This window comes from Grammomys surdaster, unplaced genomic scaffold (genome assembly GCF_004785775.1).
Source record: "Grammomys surdaster isolate TR1022 unplaced genomic scaffold, NIH_TR_1.0 373, whole genome shotgun sequence".
NCBI classification, from domain to species: domain Eukaryota; kingdom Metazoa; phylum Chordata; class Mammalia; order Rodentia; family Muridae; genus Grammomys; species Grammomys surdaster.
Genome location: NW_021604792.1, coordinates 8,024,681 through 8,046,113, shown reverse-complemented (window position 1 = coordinate 8,046,113; position 21,433 = coordinate 8,024,681).

Below are 21,433 nucleotides of genomic sequence, written 5' to 3'. Positions count from 1 at the left end.
GCAAGGCAAGGCAAGGCAAGGCAAGGCAAGGCAAGGCAAGGCAAGGCCTGCTTTTTACTAAGGAAAACAGAGGAGCAGTAGATCTTAAGGAAAGAGTAGGTAGGGGACAAGTGGATGAGGGGAGGAGGGCATCCTAGAGTCAAGATTATTGTATGAGAAAATTATAAGGAAAATAAACGTTTGAAGATTTTCTATACTTATATAGTATACTTGAGACCAGCTTGAACTCCATGAAACCCTATCTCAAATGCAATTAATAACACTCATATCATTATAAAAATAAATATCAGTCAATACCACCCAGAATGTCAGTAAAATGTAAGAAGTCCTTCAGGAAAAATGGTCACAAGTTTTGCTCTCATTTAATGTGTTAATTACAAATAAATAGAGAGGGATGAAGAGTCTTAGCACTTCAGAGGTGTCAACTATATTTAATTGATCTAGGTGACTAAGAGTGAGCTTTGTATATTTGTTTATTGGTATATTAAAGAACTAGTAGTTGAGCAGAAATCAATTTTGTAAAGGAAGATTAATTTCTATCACACATGGAATGATGTGTACATCATTGTTGGTGGCTAATAGGCTATAGTTTTGAAATTGTTAACTTGGTTTATTTTTTGATACACAGAGAGAGAGATACATATAATACATCACTCTAAGTCTATTGCATCATTTTTGGGAAACAAATATGCAAACAATTCTAGCTCCAATCACATGTTCAAAATGCAGTTGCTAATAATTTCATGGTTATAAAAACGTGACAGCAATTCTCATAGTGATACCCTTTAAATTCTTATATTTGTGCAAATTACTTGAAAAGTTTTCCTTCAGCAATATTATACTAGTAACATTATTCAGTAATATAGTTAGTGTATTTTGTCCACTAGAAATGACACAATGTATACCTATGCCATACTGTGTAATGTTGAGCCAGTATCTAAAAGAGAAATGAAATGCTTATGACATCCTTCTGTGTCAGATATGAGATCAATGAAACTGCTAGGCCACTACTCCTTTTTCCTCTTATTTAGGGGAATTTCTTGTACTCTCCAGCACATACTGCAGAGAAAATCCAGACACTCCTTCCTACAAGTCACATGTAGTCCTATTCTGTTGTTCCTGAGCTCAACTCATAGAACAGATGAAGGTATGAGAATTTGGATATGAATATTTGTGACTGTGATCGTGGCATAGAAGGCCATACTGATGAGAGCAAAGCAGATTGAAGGGATGTAACTAGAGAATAACTGGCTTTTGTGTTCACCAGACAAGGGTAAGATAAGTTGTGTCCTCACTATTCATCAAGAAGTTTTGCTATTAATATACATTTGAAACTGTGTAAAAGAAGGAATAAACCACCCAGAGTAACAGATTCATTCTTACAGAGATTCTGCTATGTGGCCAGGTTTCATGGGAAATAGCAAGGCTAATAAATGAAGATCAACTGTGTAAATATCTTGAAAAACAAAAAACACTGTAGTTCCAACTAGCCAGGTTCTAAACAGGATACAGGCAAGATAAAATGGATAAAAACCTATCATACTCCCATCAGAGGCAGAATGTCACATAAGTAATGTCATTTTCTTTACAGGGAGAAATATATCAGGATTCATTGTACAGAGTTCCCATATCTACTAATTCAGGATGAAACACGTACCATCACTTATGACTAAACACTTATGCCTAAATACTATAGTCTTAGATTTAAGTAAATCTAAGAATTTAAGAGGTGTCAACTAAGGTTAATTGATCTGGGTAGACTAAAAGTAAGCCTTGTATGATTGTTTATGGGTATTCTAAAGCATTAGTAGTTGAGCAGAAATTCACTTTTGTAAAGAAAAAATAACTTCTATCACATGTCACATAGGTTAAAATTGAGATATTGTCATCGTATATTTTGCTTTTGATAAATATGAAGTGTCATTCTGCCTCTTTTAATTAACTTTGGATGAAAGTCAATTTAATTAAATATTAGAATGATTACTCTACCTTGCTTGTTTGGTCTTTTATCTTGGAAAACTTGTTGCCATTTCTTTTTCTGAAGTAATGTCTATGCTTGTTGCTAATGTGTGTTTCTTCTATGAAGCACAATGATAGATCTTGTTTTCACATACGTTCTGTTAGCGTAGCTTTGTTTTGTTTTGTTTTATTGGCAAATTCAGTCCTTTGAGGTTGAGAAAGATTAATAACCAGAGATTTTTATTTCAATGTTTGTAGAGTTGATGTGTGTGTTTCTGGGGGGGGGGGCGGTCTTCTCTTGCATTTTCTGGTATGGAATAAGTTATTTCCCTGCCTGATAGCTCTCTACATGGCTTCGCAGCCCAAAAACAAATGAATTTGCCTGTGAAGGACTGGTTCACATTGTGGCATAAACCCTTTGAATTCTCATGTTTCATGTTTTTCCAATTGGATAATCTACTTAATATTTTGCAAACAATGGAAAAGATAAGAATACACTGTTTTGGTTTGGCCTGTCAGATGTCAGAGCTTGTTTGACAGGTAAACTATTGTTTAAGGAGATGACACTAAGCTATCACTGAGCTGTGCCTCTGCTCCTGATTTCCCTGGAGATTCTGGATGAAAGTTTCTCATGGCCAGCAGTGTTCAGGACCTCCAGGACCCATGTGGTGTCTAAGAAGGAAACACAGAAGACTTTTTGGTTATAGGTGTGATTGAAAAAGAAAGACAAAAGCCAGAGGACAGGCAGGTACAATGAGGGCTTGTTGGCCACCTGGGGGATTGCTCCACCTTGCAGGAAAAATGTTAATAGACATTACTCTCACACTGCCTCTATTTATTGGGCAGTTTGTTTCAAAGGATTATTTGCCTCGCCCAGACCTTAGGGAAATATGTATTTGCTCCATCAAGGGAAAAAACACCTATCAGTGTTGTAATTTAGACAGCTGTACCAGAAATTCTTCTTTAATAATGCTGTGGCTTTAAGTTATGATTTATTTGACTGCTGAATAAAAACATTAAAAAAGAAAACTATTTTCATTTGGCTGGAGAAATGACTGCTCTTCCAGAGATCCTGAGTTCAAATCCCAGAAACACATGATAGCTTGCAAACCATCTGTAAAGGCATCTGACACCCTCTTTCAGTGTACTCATGTACATACTAAATAAATCTCTAAAAATCATATAATCACCAAATAAATCAACTTATACCACAACATGGCATCAGAAAAAAAATGTTAACTGTACACAATCCTTCTGGACAAAGGATCAGGACTTTTCCTCACTTTTAAATGCATTTATTGCAGGTAAGAGAGAGATGAAGAAAGCCCTAGTACTTAAAACATGGAATGATATTACAAATTATTCAGTTTCAGATCAATAGAACTAAGTTTAAAATAACACTTCTATCATTTTCTATCATTTATGTAACACTTAGATAATTGTATAATGACTAGATTTTTAAGATATTAAGAAAAGTGGAAACACTCATGTTAGCTCCCCAAAAATAGAGTGAAGCAGAAAACACAACATGGGACTTGAAAAGTACAAACAAGAAGCTGGGAATGTTACAACTTCTCAGGTTTTCAACTCCCTCAAAACATCTCCCAGTTTCCTTTAGACTGGAAATAATTCAACAAGAGAGCTTAAAATTATATATTACAATATAAATTTGTAATGCAGACTCCAAAGAAGAATCATCTGGTTACAGGGCAGTAAAGTGTTTTCATTTGCTAACTTTGTTGTGAGAAAATAAGATGGAAATATTTGCAAGTTTTCATTATGTGTTTTTCTAGGTGTTGTTTGTTTGCTGCTATAGTGCTCAAATTCCCTCCCCTCCCTTCCTAAAAATTACAAATACCACTCAGAAATTGCATTCTGAAATTATTATTGAAATAGTATAGACAATCAATAGTGATTCATTGACCTGTGTCTGAAGGACATAATCTTCTCAGGCACTTTCTGAAACAGATTTTAAAAAATGGAAAAGTTATTGAAAATTAGGACATGCTGGAATTCTTTAACTGCTGTTAGTCTCCCTGAAATGAGAGAGATGGGAGGCCACAACCTCTTCCTTCTCCATCTCCTATCCTTCATTCCTTCCCCATTTTCTTAGGTTTACTTATATCAGGCACTGAGAAAGACAATGGAGCTAAGCTATTTCTTAAAAGATGAATGTGAATGAGTATCTTATATTTTTCATCCATTAATTCTGATTTTAAAAATTCCAGGCTGGATTTCCAAAGTTCTTCCATGTTATGTGCCCTGAGTGATTGAACAACTAATACTAACCTAACTATTTATTAACAAAACAGGCTGTAAACAGATCATGAAAGATCATGAAATTTAATAGTATACAACTAAAAGTCCTGAGTATACAAACAGCAAAATAAAATCAAGCAAAACATGCTTTGGGAGACCTGCAGACTTATAGAGCAATGAAGTTTTTTAAGAAGTATGGTTTTGGTAATGAGTAACCTAAAGGTCTATATAGAATATTATTCATGTAAACCTTAATTTTATATAATATGAACATACATTCACATACTCATATTTCTAAGTGTATTGTGAAAGGATTGAAATTAATGGCTTTGAGAAAAAATTAGAACATAGTAAAATATATAATTATGATATTCAGCCATTTGAACTCCTAGGATGGTAGATTCTACCCAACATGAAAATACATAAATTTAGAAGTATATATTGAAATTCTGATCAAGGTTAGATGCATTTGTAAGGAATCACTAAGAAACAATGGATCTAAACATCCCTGTGTGAGGGGTGCAGATTGTACATAATTATGATGAGAGGTCAATGAAGGTTAATCCAAAGAAAATGAGACCAAAGGGAGATTGCTTCTGTGCTTCTATAAACCACATCAACTCAAAGGTTAATTATTGTTACAAAATAAATGAATAAAATATATAAATAAGCATTAGGAGCTGTGGAGCTATGTTACTCTTGTACAAGGTCATCTTAGACCCTCAAAGATGAATCACCTTGTACTGTCGGAATGTTGAGATTTGAAATGAGGCTGAGGTTAATGCTGTGTCCATATGCTGCCAGTTATCTCATTGTGACACTAAGATTTACAAATATGGATGCAAGGTCATTATGTTTATTAAATCCGACTCAATCATCTTACCTAATTTATTTAAGCCCTTACTAGACATTGATACATGTAGTATTAAGGAAAACGTAGTCCTAATTGTATTCCTTCAAGGTCAGGAATAAATACTTTATGCTGTCTTCTGCCTCTATAATGTTGAGGCTTAGGAAAAAAGGGTTTCTGCACTGGATCTCATTGTTGGGGTTGTCCTTGTGGGTTTTCAGGAGAAGAAGTAGGTTGCTTTTGAAGCTGTTCTATGTTTCTGTCCACCTGTTGATTTCTCAGATCATTTCTAGTAGTGTCAGAAGGCTCTTCACTCTCCATTTGTAGTGGTTCCTGCATTTGCTGTTGTTCTCCATTCCCAGAATTGGAAGAAGGTTCTTCATTTGCTGATGGTGCTGATTCACCCTCTTGAGTACTCCCTGAATTTGCTTCAGAGGAAGAGACACCTGAATCTGAGCCCAGGGATTGCTGCACAGAATCTGCATAGAAACGAACAGAAGATATGAGTACATTGATAAAAAAGACTTTCCTCTTGTTTTCTTTCCCTGACCTGATCACACAATACTTTCTCTCAGTACTTCTTTTCCAGCTGTTCTCTTCCTCTCCCAGGCATATTCATCTTGTCCTCCTAATTACACATTCCAAAACTACGGAGGCTTTTTTTTATTTTTAATCCTGATACAAGTATGTCAACTACAGCTGGAAAACAGGAAAGTATGGTCCCCTATTTCTCACATTAGATATTCAAAAAGTCAAAACATAATAATGGAAAGAAAACTACATAAACAGAAGATGGGTTGCAAATTGTACTTTAGAGCATGTTATAAATTCTCTACAAAGTGTTTCATTTAGAGTTTGCCATCTCTAGAATGAAATACACTTTAGATGTTCAATACTTATACACATTAATAATGAAAAAGACTAATAATATTATACAAAAATATACTAAATGCCTGGAGACAATTTGCTCCTATTTTTGCACTAATCAAAAACAATTATCTAGTAACATGAGAGGCAAAGAGAAAATGGGGATAACCTAGCATTTCTCCTTCTTGTCATAGATGATCTATAATCATATATATGACAACAAAAGAAAATGAAATCAGGGATATTTCTATGCTTTGAATTTGTCCTGATATTTGTTCTGTAACAAATTTCTGGTACTCACTATGTACTAAGCTACCCAAAAAGCCACTAAGCTGGCTGCACACAGCATTTGCTCTGACTGTGAGACTATGCTCACAAATCTGTCTTTATTTTTTCATGTTTCTTTACACAATACTGAGTACTTTCTTGAACACAAAATGGGCTATTGTATTCCTTTCTTCAACAATTTGTGGATTTCAGGTAGAATATTAAGTAAAAAGATCATGTTACCTGATAAAGACAGAAATATCTCAACCTTTATCACAGAAATCCAATGTGCCTATCTTTCTTCTCACACTAGTCTGTCATTTCTTCTCTCCTATTCCTTTCTTTTCCTTCAGATTTCACCCTGTAATCCTTGGTACCTTTATCTGAGCTTTGAGCCGAGCTCAGGGCCAACAAGGCTGCTGTGAGCAGGACCACAAGCATCTTCGTGGAGAATCTGGACTTTCTTCCAACTGTGTGATGAGACATGCACTGCCATACTCCTTATAAAAGGAACACAAACAATGGAATCTTTGAGCATCAACTCTAGGAACTTCCTCCATTACTTCTCTTTGGCATTGTAGTGCAGCTGGGTGGAGTATGGAAGATTTTTCAATATGCCTTATATACAGGAGCAACATGTAATGTGGTGATGATGTTAAAGGACAAATGACTCTTTAGAGCCAAGTATTATTCCATTGTATGTATGCACCACACTTTCAAACCATTCAGATAATGTAGGACATTTGCCTTGTTTTCCTTCCTAGCTATTGTGACTAGAGTAACAGTGAACATGAGCAAGGATCTGAAGAGAAGGATGTTGAGTCTTTTGGCATATGCCAAGCAGTGGTGAATCAAGGTTATGTGCTAAATTTTATTTTAGATTTTCAAAATCCCAGACACCTATTTTAACTATGATTGTTTTAGTTTCTTCTCCCACATAAGAAATGAATAAGGGACCATATTTTAAACAACTTCTACAGAGTATGTTGTCTGCTATTATCTTGAAATTCACCTTTCTCACTGGGGTAACATGAAATCTCAATGTAGTATTAATATGAAATTTTCTACCTGCTAAGAATTTTGAAAACTTCCTTCCATGTTTGTTTGCTATTTTTATTTCTTCTTTTTGTATCCTCTCTATGGATCCATTGCCAGAATTCATTTGAGCCAATAGCTCTCTGGGTTGTTTCTTTGTTTTGAATTCTTAGTTTATTCTTGATATTAAAGTCTTATCAGAAGTATAATTGACAAGGTTATCTCAATCTTGAGAGCTGTATCTTTGCTTGACTGATTATTTCTTTAGCTGTACATATTTTTAGATTTATCCTTTTTTTATCCTTTTTGTCTATTATAAGCCTTAAAACTTCTCTGAGTGAAGTCTTATTAATAAAGTCCTTTCCTAAACATAGATCTTCATTCACACTGCCCATGTTTTCTTCTAATACTTTTAGAACTTTAGGTTATACAATAGGATTTTCACCCAATTGTATTTATTTTTCTGTATAGAGTGGTAAATATGGATATCATTTTTCTGCATGTGGACATTCACTTTTACAAGAAACACATTGGGGAGATTGTAACTTCTCTCCATTTTGTGTTTTGGGGATTCTTTATCATATATCACATGAATCTATCTACGCATACTCAAATGTGTGTCTTTTTTTTCATTACATTGACTCAAGTATCTGCTTTTCCTAATACCATAGTTTTTAAATACTATACCTCTGTAACATGGGTTGAAATATGACCTTGTACTTCCCCAAAAATTATTCATTTCTGAGAATAGCTTTTATGATCCAAATTATTACATGTCCCTGTATGAATTATTTGAATTTAGGCAACTTCTCTGCTTAATCTTGTAGGCATTTTGGTTGGGGTAATGTTGACTATCTAAATACATTGGGAAACACATGTTACAATGTTAATTATACCATGGGATCATGGGAGATCTTTCATCTTCTGATACCTTCCTGCAATTCTTTTGTACAGTAATATGTGTCTTTCAGTATAGACATTTTATATGTCTTTGGTTAATTTTTCTTACACATAGATTTTAGTGCTGTTGTGAATATAACTGTTCGAATGTTTGTTTTCTCAGTATGTCAGAAAAGGTACATGTAAAAGATACACTTTAATTCATAAGTTGGCCATATTTTCTGCCATTTTGGTGAACACCTTGACAATTTCTCAAAGTTTTAGTTGGTACACAAATGGATCTAGAAAATATTATCATGAGGAAAATTTCCCAAGCACAGAAAGGCAAATGCTACATGTGCTATTTTGTTTATGGATCATAGCTCTGAATCCATAGATTTGAATATGTAACATGAAAGTAAAAGGTGCCAAATACGGGGTGGAGGAAAAGAAGCTCTCCAGAAGGCAATGATAAAATAAAGGCAACAATAAAACAAAAAGATGCTATGAGAAAAGATAGAAAAATATGCAAAGAAATATTGTGGTAAGAAGGGGCATACAGGGGTATTGGAAAGAAAGAAGTTTAAATAGCACTAAATATGTTTCAAAAACAATAGATGAAAATATGTTTTATTTTTACTTAAAACATCTAGAATACATAAATATATATGTATCAGAACAAGTAAAGTTATATTAAAAGCATTAAACTACTTTGTTGAGAATGCTCTCCACAAGCAGTATAGACTACTGTACAAAACCACAAAACCAGGCATGGGAAATTCCCTTAGAGATGATAACCCAAGACAGGGAAAAAACAATGTCAGCTATTGTAATTGTTTTGGTTGCATTCTAGAGCTTCAGTGAAAGAACAAATTATAGATGACACTACATACTTTGGACACATGGCATGGAAGAATAAAGCAGGAACCATCCTGGAAACCTCCATTCTAAAACCAACGTCCGTTAGCATCCCACAGTTTCTGAGGAGCTTTCTAAGGAAGAAAAGCTATCAACAGTCTCCATGAAAAAATCAATTACTCCTTCTGTCCTGAAGCAGTACAGTCTCTAACTACATTCTAAAGTCTTATACTTTCCCCATGACATATGAGTGTGTATTCTGAAGTGAAAATGCTAGCACTTGGCAAATCTATTACAGTTATAACTTCATAGTTCTTTGTACACTTAAGGGCTTTAAGGGAAAAAGAGAAGGTACTTAGACCTGGAATTTTCTTCAATTGAATGCTAGGTAACTGTTTGGTTTCTCCTGATACTAGATTGACAGAGAGAATGTCCTGAGTGGTTTTCATTTGTATGGCTTAGGAAGGCTTCAGTGGAAAACAGAAAGAAAAACATATAACAAAGAAACAGGCAGTATGTTTCATACTCTGTACTCCTTGGAGCAGAAGTCCCGTAGAAAACCAGTCTTAACCTTTGCTATGTGTCCTACAACACAGTGGTACCTTCTGTTCAAAGTCATTCAATCCGGATCCATTTCCTGATTTCCTTCAGGGTCAACAATGAGTGAAGATTGCAATGTATTATGAAAGAAAAACATCACCTCTGACCTCAATGGAAACAGAAATCTGATTACAGAAGAGTTGACAAGCACAGGTATTATGGAGGAAAGTCAAATGAAGAATGGGCTGGTATTAGTTTAAAGTTGTATACATCTTAAATATTTTGTTCTCCTTTAATATTATAATATTTAATGCAATTGCTTTTTTATAGATTTTTTTGTGTGTGTTCAAAAAGTCAATCCACTTGTATTATGGAGTTTGATCAAACCTACACTCCATTCCCTCATCCATTTCCATACTATCCACCCATCGGGGAGTATTTTCTTAATTTTGAGTGTTATTTCTTTGATAGCCCCTGAGTCTACCTGCATGTACAATGCTGTTAAGCTAGATTAGTTAGTTTATATTGGTGGCATCCATTTCTAACCCTTTACCTGAAAACAACAAAATTTTATTCATTTTTCTTGTAATTTTTACTTTGATTTTTATTCATACAAATATAATGCCTTTTCTTGTGACATATTCATGCATAAACATAACTGCACTGATCTCATGAGCATCCCTGACACAAATTTTCTCCATTCTTTCTAATACCATTTTTTTTCCGTATGTATGCTTGCCTGAATGATTTTCTTCCTCTCTCTCTCTCTCTCTCTCTCTCTCTCTCTCTATATATATATATATATATATATATATATATATATATATATGTGTGTGTGTGTGTGTGTGTGTGTGTGTGTGTGTGTGTGTATGCTTGTATGTGATGAAGTCAACTTTCTGTTGCCCAATTTTCTTCCATATATAATCTTAATTTGACCCCACTGATTTGTGCATAGTTAAGAATATGCTGGTTCTCTGATTCCCAGAACTTTATCTTGCAGTAAAAGAAATCATAGTATGTAGGTTCATGGACAATATTTTCAAGTGTTTCTAGGTTTACTGTCTGGATGTTCAGTTAAGTAAAAATTTTAAATGAGAAGATCAATGCCAGTGACTACATTTAATTTCATCAGGTGTATTTTTAAACTTAATAAAATGTACTTCACTGTAGTTTACAGTTTCCCTGTTTTAACACTAATCCTAATGATAACCCTTACCCAGTAAAATAAATAATACAAATGAAAATATGTTTCTGATGAAAATATAAATTATTTTCCTCAGACTTGACAAAATCCTGGAAACACAGTTACACGAACATTAATGAATATTTCATGAAAACTGAATAATGATTTCAAATGAATATAATTACCTAGATTCCAATAGATTTAAAATTTTAAAAGCATTTAATCCTGTCTTCATCGTGGTTTTTTTATTACCATTTGACTTTTGAACAAAATAATCCTTAAAAAATGTTTAGGGACAGGATGATATCTGTCATATATGATGTGGAACTAGAAATTATAATGAAATGTATGGAGGCAAAGATCATAGAAAAGAAATGACTCTAAACAATATCAAAGACATAAAATCATCAAAATAGGAAATTGGAAATGAAAAAACAAATGTAACATGTTTTGTAGCAGTGTTACATATTTGTAGGGAGAGAGCCATTCATTTCTGAAAATGGTTCTCTTTGGAAGAATCATTCTTTTCTTACTTAAATGTACAAAGGTAGGTTAGGAGGAATAGGAGTATGGAGAGTTTTGTCTTCACTGGGCTGTGGGCTCTAATGTCAGGATTACTTTATCACGATGTTCTGATTCTTCATAGACCTCAGTGCTGAGGGCCCAGAGTGCTGTCTCTCACTGTTTTTCTCTATCTGTGTGCTTTTCTACTCTGTTTCCATGTGTCTGTGTCCTAAAAGGACCATTCAGAATAGATCTCATATCTCACTGGACAATGACAAGAAAACTGGTGCTATTACAAGGTTCCCTTCAATTACTAGAGGTCAGGCCTCTATTCCCCACCTTCGCAAGATTAGAATCGCCACAGTCCTTCTATACTTAGAGAAGGGAGGAGATGTCAGAGGCAGCCCTGTTTACACACTGAAGGCCTAAAATCAGCCATAGGCTTAAAATCAGCAATAGGCCTGTCATACATGTATACTAACACCAAGTTTTGGGTCTTTGTGAAAAAAACATTGAAACAGATGGCTATACGCTATTGTAAACAGGCAGCTTTTGTGGAAATTTACAAGTCTGAGTAGTCATAGACATTGTAAATAGGTAGCCTTGGCAGACAATACCAACTTAGATAAGGACAAGTGAATCATAGGCAGAGTCATAGTGACCTGTCCCCTGAACCTTCACCCAGCTGATACCCGGTTCTGAAAGATATCTGTATTCCCCATGAACACCCACACTCCAGTGTCATCCCCTTCCCCACATCCTGCCTTTCTGTGTTTAGAACCCATGTGTGAATGAATTATGATTTGAGAAAAAATAAAAAACTTATTTATAAAAAAAAAGAAAGAAAGAAAAAAAAAGAGTCCCCAAGCTCCATTCACTGTTTGAATGAGAACGTCTGTATTTGTCTGAGTCAGTGGTTGGATGCAGCCTTTCAAAGGACAACACACTTCAGTTGACAAGCAAACAGAAGGTCATTAATAGGTCTAGGAACTGTTGCTTGCCCATGAGATGGGGTTGAAGTTGGGACAGTTGTTGGTTGGCCATTTCCTCAGTCTCTGCTTCATCCACCATGCCTGTATTGTTCTAGACAGGATAAATTTTGGTGGAATGTTTTGTGCGTGGGTTGCTGTCCCAACAATTGGGAAAAATCTTCATTAAACTTATATCTGACAGATAGCAAATATTCAAATTATATAAAGAACTCAAGAAGTTAGTCTATAAAACATCAAATTATTATATTTTAAAAATGCAGTACAAAGCCAAAAAGAGAATTCTTAACAGAAGAACCCTAAATGAATGAGAAACATTTAATGAAATGTTTAACATCCTTAGTTATCAATAAAAAGCAAAACAAAATTACCTTGAGATTCAAACCTAAACCAATCAGAATGGCTAACATCAAAAACAGAATTGACAGCACATATTGGCAAGGATGTGGAGAAAGAGGAACACTCCCCCTTCACTGTTGGGATTACAAACTGGTACAATGACTCTGGAATTCAATTTGGCATTTCCTCAGGAAATGGAAATGCTTCTCCCAGAAGACCTAGCTATACAACTCCTGGCCATATACCCAAAATATACTCCAACATAGTACTGGGATACTAGACTCAGTATATTCATAGAAGCCTTATTCATAATAGCCAGAGACAGTAATCAACTCCCAATTAAAGATGTCCCTCAATGGAAGAATAGATACAAAAAATTTAGTTCATTTACATAATAGAACTCTTTTCAGCTCTTAAAAAATGGAGAACATCATGAATTTCCAGACAAATGGATGGAACTAGAAAATATGATCCTGAGTGAGGTAACTCAAATAAAAAAATGCATAGTATGTACTCATGAATAAGTGGACATTAACCAAAATGTACAGAATACCCATCATACAACTCACATACCATGTGAAATTTAAAAAGAAGGAAGGCCCGACTGAGGATGCTTCATTCCCACTTAGAAGGGGGAACAAAATAATCAAAGGAAGCAGAGGATGGGAGAGATCTGAGTGGGAGAAGGGAAGGTGAATAGGTGAAGGATCAGGTATTGGTGGGGGTGGTGACAACACAGAAGCCCAGATGATGAAGACAATAAATAGAAATATGCAGCTGTGGGGAATGGGGGGTGCAGATAGAACCTAGAGAAAGTTCCAGAGACCTGGGATGGTAAAGACTCTCAGGAATTAATGGGTGATGTGATGCCCTTATCCAACTTACCAGCAGATGACAGACACAGATGTAGCTACTTACAGCCAACCATTGAACTCAGCTGAGGGACTGCTATGGAACAATTAGGAGGTGGACTGAAAAAGTTGAAAGGAATGGCAAGCTTATATGAAGAACCACAGAATCAACTAACTTGGACCCCTCAAGTTTCCTAGAGTCCAATCCACCAACCAAAGAGCAACATTGGATGGTCCATGATCCTCAGGCACATATTTTGGAGAAGACTAAGGAGACGTGGGGCCCAAGTTAAGGAGTATGCAGAGGGCTGAAGTGAAAGTAGATTGGTGTGTGAGGGTGTATGGAGGGAAGTACCCTCTAAGAGGCAAAGGAGAAGAAGAATGGAATGAGGAACTCTGGTAGGTGGGGAACAGGAAGGGGCGACATTTGGAGTGTAAATAACTAAAGTACTGTAAGAAGTATATAAAAACAAACAACCAAAAATGATAGAACTAGTTGGCTGACTAAAGAATTTTTTCAGAATTGTCTCTATTATTCTGGCCCTGTATATCTGACAGATGTATGTGAAGCAGAAATTTTGATGCACTTGCTTACTCTGTCTTGGCAAAACTTGAGAGTTGACTTCCCTGCATCTGCTTGTCTTTACTGGACAGAAAGTTTTCTGAAGATGAAACACGAGAATTTTTTTTGCTCAGTGGCAAGCTTGCCACAATTGATGTAACTCCATATGGAGGTTGCTGATGCCCAGCATCTTCTTTGACGAGGAATGAGGGTGCCATCAGGAATAGAGCTGCCTCATGATCAAAAATGACCTTTCAATAGTAAATGAAATTTACTGAATCTCTGAGGTTTGAAGACTAATGAACTATTTATAGCACATAAGAATTGTCAACCATTATTCTTGGCTATTTACTATCAGAATATTCTTGAAACATCCTAATGTAATTAACTAAACTAGTACACAATATAACCAAGAGTTATAATATTTGACTATTTGTATTTTTCATTTATCCATAACATATCATTATGGCAGCTTTTAAAGGTACTTGAACTTTGTGCCTTTAAATCATAAACATACCATATGTGGATAAATAGACCTATATTCCTGTTTTTCTTTATATAAACTTAAGATTGATGTTTATTTACTTTTTAAATGATTATGGACATTCCTAATGATTATTAAACAAAAATCCTTTGTAGTACCTTTAAAGACAAAATATGTCACTTTTAATGTTAGGCTCTAATTTTCAAGTGGATGTATCTAGCTTCAGAGGCTCTCACCCTGATTGTATTATGTTCTGAGATCCAGAAGGCCATTCAGCAGTACAGTCTGTGAACAATGAGGCCATCTGGGCCTCATGCCTGCCAACAATCTCAAGTCCATGAGTGCATTCATGTTTGGTTATGCAAGAGTCTCTGTCCATTAACCACTCCAAGAAGGTAATATGCCATTGGCAAGAAGAAGCTGTGGATTTTACATTCCTTTCCAACCCTCAGACTGGAACTCTGCAGACCTCATCCTTCTCTCTCAGCAGGGATACTCAGAGACTCTGAGATGTGGTTGCCTCCTGTGCACAGTTTATGCCTCAGTTGCCTTGACCTGAACTGGGTTGTTGGGCCCATGGCTGGTTGGCCTGAATTCCTGCTCCCTATGTGCTTCTGACAGTCCTCCATTATTCCTACCAGTAGCTGTTCTGTAATCAGAGGCCTCCTTTTTAAACTTTTTTTTTTTTTTTTTTTGGTTTTTCGAGACAGGGTTTCTCTGTGTAGTCCTGGCTGTCCTGGAACTAACTCTGTAGACCAGGCTGGCCTTGAACTCAGAAATCTGCCTGCCTCTGCCTCCCAAGTGCTGGGATTAAAGGCATGTGCCACCACCGCCCACTTTTTAAACGTTTTAAACCACTACTTTTTTTCCAGTCTTTTTTTGTTTTTGTTTTTGTAAAGATTCAGAGATTTAACACGATTTTTTTTCCAGGAGGGGTTATGCTTTGTGCTTTGTACTTAGGACACTTTTCAAATCAGTTTAAATTCTATGTCTAAATTGGATGATATTTGGAGATGTTAGGTTTGGTTCTTCCTTCCACGCTGATGCTATCAGAATTAAAACTCACACTTAAAATACATTTAAAAATACATTGGTCATAAATACATCTAGGTTATTGTCCAACTAAATAATAACTTAATATTACTCATTTATTCTAATGTAATCCTGCCACATGGCTGGTTACCAGTGTGCAGGTACCATCCGTTTCATCAAATCTTCCCAGGTAAATCCCTAGTGACTTGCTCTGTCCTAGAATTCTTTCTGATTTCTGGATGTTCTACCTCTTATTCTACCATTTCCTTTAGGCCTTAAGGTTTGTAATTGAAAGATGATGCATTCAAAAAATACACAAGGTATTCTCAGTGATCAAACATGTGTGTGTATCTGATGATTACTGTAGCCAGATCTCTATCAATCATAATGTGTGTGTTCTTCTTTTGAGACATATAATGATTGGTTTGTCTATATGGCTGTGATTCCTGCACTAGCCTCTAATGTGATACAGTATTTCAATGTCATCAGCAGCTGCGGTGTTCTCTGGCACACACAGCCTTTCCCAGTCTCAAAAGATTTTCTTCAAGGCAGAGATGTCTTGCTAATAAAGATTACATAGTCTAAAACCTTCCCATTCTTACCAAGATACTATATGTTGGTAGAATAAAAGTGACCAAAAATACTCGAGGTATTTAAACTGTGGGGTGAATTCACATGTGTTTCATTCTGTGAGTTCTGATTCCTGTCTTCTCCGGCAATATTCATAAAGCTGAGTTTGGGAGTTATTTCTTTTAAGAAGTATCTTTTCTCTGTTTCATTATATGTGAAAATTAAACATATGCTTAGATGTTCTATACAGTCCCTGAAAAGGAATGATGATTATGGTCCATGGACTATTTGATAGCCCACTTCTCTGACACCTTCTGATGGATATTTAGTACAGAGTATTTTCTGCCAAATCCTCATCCTTGTTATTCTATACTTTCACAGTAAAAATAGTTTGTTGGTATTCTTTCTCCTGAATTAACTAAATTTCTCCCATATATCATACATAATCTTAATTATCCTTGTATTTAGCCTTCCATTGAAATTAGTAATATTACCTTTTTAAGCTTATTTACACTCTGAATTTTGAGACAAAAGGTATTCTGTGTGCATTGAACCCTGTTTGGGTAAACAGTCTCCTGGTACTTACTCTCCTTTTATTTACTAAAGCTAGCCATTGCCTGTTCATAACTTTCTCAGATAATCCAAATGAGTCAGTAAAAGCAGCTGCCTGTATTAATCAGTACTCCATTGAGAACTTCAAGTGGGAAAATTACAGAGTGACAGCAGAGGGAAGATATATACTGGGTGCTTCATAGTGTGCGCTGCTGGAACCAGAGGTCATGGTAGAAGCCGTCCTTGATCTTGACTATATGTCTTGCAACAGAAAGGTATCTTCTACCAAATGTCACTCAGCTCCAAAGATTTATCTGACATTTTCGGTGTCAGTATAAGTGGAGATGACAATGTAGCATAAAAGAATAATAACACCTCTGATCTGGACTCAGAGAAATTAGACTACAAAAGAGTTGAGGTGGAAAGGTCTTCTGGAAGAAGATGGGGATGCAGAATGGGACATTATCAGTTCAACATTACAAAGCATAACCATTTTGTTCTGCTTTAATTTTATAATATTTATTGTAATTATTTATTTATGCAGCTTATTTTTATTTGAGAAATTCATCTTACATCAAACTACCCACTTTATGCTCTAATCCAATTTCCATACTATGCAACCCATTATAATATTTTGATAAATTTATGTGCTTTTCTTTAAACATAATAAGGCCCCTACTTGTACACTGGTACAGGGCTAAATTATTCAGCTTAAGGTGGTGATAGCTGTTTCTAAATATGATCCTGAAAATAACACAAATTTATTGTTTTTCTGATATTTTTAACTTAGTGATTTTAATCATAAAATTAATGGCTTTTCTTGTGAGATACATATATATCACTGTGTTTTCTCATATGCATCTCTGAATCTATCTTCCTCCATGCTTTCTACTAATAATCTTCCATTTCTTATGCTTATGTGTGTGTGTGTGTGTGTGTGTGTGTGTGTGTGTGTGTGTGTGTGTGAGACAGAGAGAGAGAGAGAGAGAGAGAGAGAGAGAGAGAGAGAGAGAGAGAATCAAGTCCATTTGTGCTGTGGAAATATTCCCAAACTTTAGTTTTCCAAAGCTGAATGGTTGTTTATCAAGGCCTACACATTTTGAGAAAATGATTCCGTCCTTTTCAAGATGTAAGGAGCTGCAGATAGCTCTACATGTGGGGATGGATTTTCATCCATGACTCTTTTCTCCATCATTGGGTTAACAGTCACTAAGCACCTGATTCTTGCTGGAACCTAATATAATGCCCGCTTTCATTATTAATTTTCTTAATTATTGTTTCCTGTTTATTTTTGTTTGATTTTTGCTGGCTTCCTTGATTGCTTGTGTGCCTGAAACAAGGTTTTATGGGTTCCATGATGTCCACTATATACTCAAAAATGACCTTGAACTTTATATATGCCTTTTATGAATCCCAAGTCCAAATATGCTAGTTAACTTCTGAGAGATTGTTAATGACATCCAAAATACTTAGTCAATGCATTTAAACACAAATGCTTCCTGGAGCAGCAGGACCTGATGCAATTCACTCACTGCCAGAAAGACTGAACTGTTCAATCACTGCTCACCCAGTAAATCTCACTTTAGTTTCCAACCACTCAGGGGAGTAGTGGTTTGACATATGCAGTAGAATCAATATTTTTGATATACGTAAAGTGTAAAAATCTAAAACTGAGGTACAAGTTGTCTTCTGCAGAACTAAAGTTTCAAGTTTGCCACTTGCATCAGGTACAATTGAATTCTTGGTTTCAGCAAGAACGAAACTTGATCTAATTTTGGTTACAAAGGAAAACTCTGGCTCTTGTCAAGGGAACACAAAATAGAAGCAGGTGAAGGAAGAAATGAGAACACACCTCTTAGGGATGAGAAATTTTCTTTCTGAAAAAGGACAGAAAGTACAGATTTTAAAGTAATCTAATCTGGAATGTATTTCAAAGGTAATAACAAATCTACATGCAAAGAGTCCATACATGTGATATATTGCTTTGAAGAACACTAAAATGGCTTCATAACTGACAAAAATAAATGTGATTAATAGATACAAGATGAAAAAATGAAATGATCTATACCACACCCAAATGTTTATTACATTTGGTAGCAGAGTTTTGGATATGTAATAAAATACAAGACTTGTAGTGAAGCCATAACCTATTCTGAATGGTCCTTTTAAGACACAGACATCTGAAAACAGAGTAGAGAAGCACATGCATAGAGAAAACACAGAGAAACAGCACTCTGGACACTCAGCATTGAGGTCTGAAGAATCAGAACATACTGACAAAGTAATCCTGACATTAGACCTGAAACCCTTTTGAAGAGAAAACTCTGCATTTTATCCTTCAAATCTGTGGAATTTTGGGGATTTATTTATTTACTTTTCTAGTTTGTTTTTTCTTTTTTGTTGTTGTTTTGTTTTGTATTTGACAGTCATAGAAAATAATACAGAAAAGTGTATGTGGATCAAGAGTGCAAATTAATAACAACATGGAGACATATTAGGTTTGAAATTCATTTAGAAGTCAAATGACAGAGGACTTTTCTAGGCTTAGTTCATAAAGTACCACCTGCATGGTATTGCCTGCCTCAACTCTACTCATCCTGTCTGTATTCTCTGTAAGCTTTTCTCTAAATTCTTTCCTTATTACTTACCTTCAGTGAGGTCAAAGTTCCTATTTCTATTTCATGATTCATTAAACACTTCACTCATCCTTGGGAGTGGAAAAAACCAGGGAAGGACTTGTACTCAGTGTCACTTGGCAGACTCACATGCTCTTTTTTGAGAACCAGGAAACAATGGATTTTGATGATTTCCTCAGTACTGCTACACCCAAGGTCATCCACATTACAAGAGCAAGTCAGCTTAGATCTTTCCTTCAGTCCTTCTGTCTCTCTAATTTCTTACCAGAAGATATCCCATGTTGCCTTAGTCAGCACCACACAATTCTACTTTCATTTTCATGCAGTATCTTTGACTAAGAACTGTATTCTGTCTTCTGAGAAACTCATATGCATGAAAATGATTTTTGTTAAACTATTTTAAAAAATATTTCGCTAAAATGTCCTGCCTAAGCACATAGCCTCTACTTTTCTACTGAACATTTTGTTTTTGCTCCTCTTCCACATCTGATAAATTTTGATAACCCATTGAGCAGTTTCTATTCAGTAGGACTTCCTTTTCAGGTATTCATGAAGCAAAGGCCTCCCTTCAGACCCTGGGCCAGGTGGAGCTGGAGTGAAGAAAGTCCTAACAGATTTGGCTTCTGCTGTCTCTGGTTCTCCATTTGCTGAACTGAAGTCTGTTTCTCCTGTGTTCATAGGCCAATTCATTAATTTGTGTGGCTCCTACTACATCCTGTGCAGAGATGATAACACACTGAGTTTCTAACTCACAATTCTTGGTTGTTACACTTTAGATTCAGGGTACCAGTATCAGGTTGGGTCATAGAATATGGTTCCATGAGTTTCTCGATTTGTTGTTGAGTGGAATACTCAGAATTACATGACATTTTTAAATACTCAAAAGACAAGATTCAGTACCAATGTCTTTCCATTATTCCATGCTCAATTTTATGCTTAATCTTGTCACTGTAGTATGTGTTTTGCATTACTTAACTAAATTAGAACTCATGTTTTTCTTCATTTTCATAAATTATATGACTGAATATTCTGTTTCTGATGAAATATAGAATTAGTTTTCTCAAATTGGGAAAGGATAAAAATCTGAAAATTCAGTATCACACATATCCGTATATTCTCTGAAAAATTTTAAATTAATAAAATTAAGTAGTCTGCAGTAGAATTAAAATTTTAAGATCATTTAATCTTGTCTTAATCAGAGTGTGTTTCTTTGATTTGAAGTTCTAATACAAGAAGCTTAAACAATAATTAGATACAGGGTGATGCCCAGTGTGGCAAAAGGGACAAAAATATAGGGAAGAAGAAAGATGAATAAGACCATACAAAAATATAAATCTTCTCAGGTAAAAATGTAATTCCAAAAATATCAAAATGTAAACTTGACTAAATAGGGAATTGGAAATAGAAATAAATAATTTTGATATATTTTACAACAGGGTCATTTAGCTGAACAGTGTGGGACATTCAGTTCCATGAATGTTTTTGATGTGTGGAGACTCCTTTCTTAACAAAAAATCACAGAGGAAGGGATGGTGATAGAAGGAGGGAGAGAGAGAAACATTTAAGAAGGCAGGGAACCAGAAAGAAAATGAGAAGCAAGAATAACATGACAGGGTTAGTCATATGTGCTTATACAACATATAAGTTATAGCAGGTCAGCCAGAGCTAGCAGTGAAATCCTAACTCAAACAGAAAAACACAAAGACAGACACTTTAGTGTCTTAGGACTAAAGGGGGACACTTTAGTCCTGATATGGCCTGGAAGTGCTTAGAGAAAATATTTGCCTTGGTTCATCCTGTTCACTTGTGTTGTTAGGTGAAAGTGTCCTTTTGTTCAGTAGACGTCAAATTGTGTCACCATAGTGTGCTGGAGCTTGAGAAATGATGTGAGGAAAAGTTACTCCTAATGCTGTGACACTGTAATGTGTTGTGTTAGCCCTGTTTCAAGTATGGATAATATTGTTCTACCCAGCATTAAATTGCACAGAGAAATTCTCATTCTGAAATTAATTTCACAGCCGCTTGGACAATTCTGTCCAAGTTATCTGTCAATTAGGTTAATCTACTACATGTTGTCACAAGTTATACACTCTGCTGGCTAAACATACTAATTCCAGGCCACCTTCCCTATAAAGTGTTGTCCTTTAAAACAATCAGTTGTCTCTTAAATTCTCTCTCTCTCTCTCTCTCTCTCTCTCTCTCTCTCTCTCTCTCTCT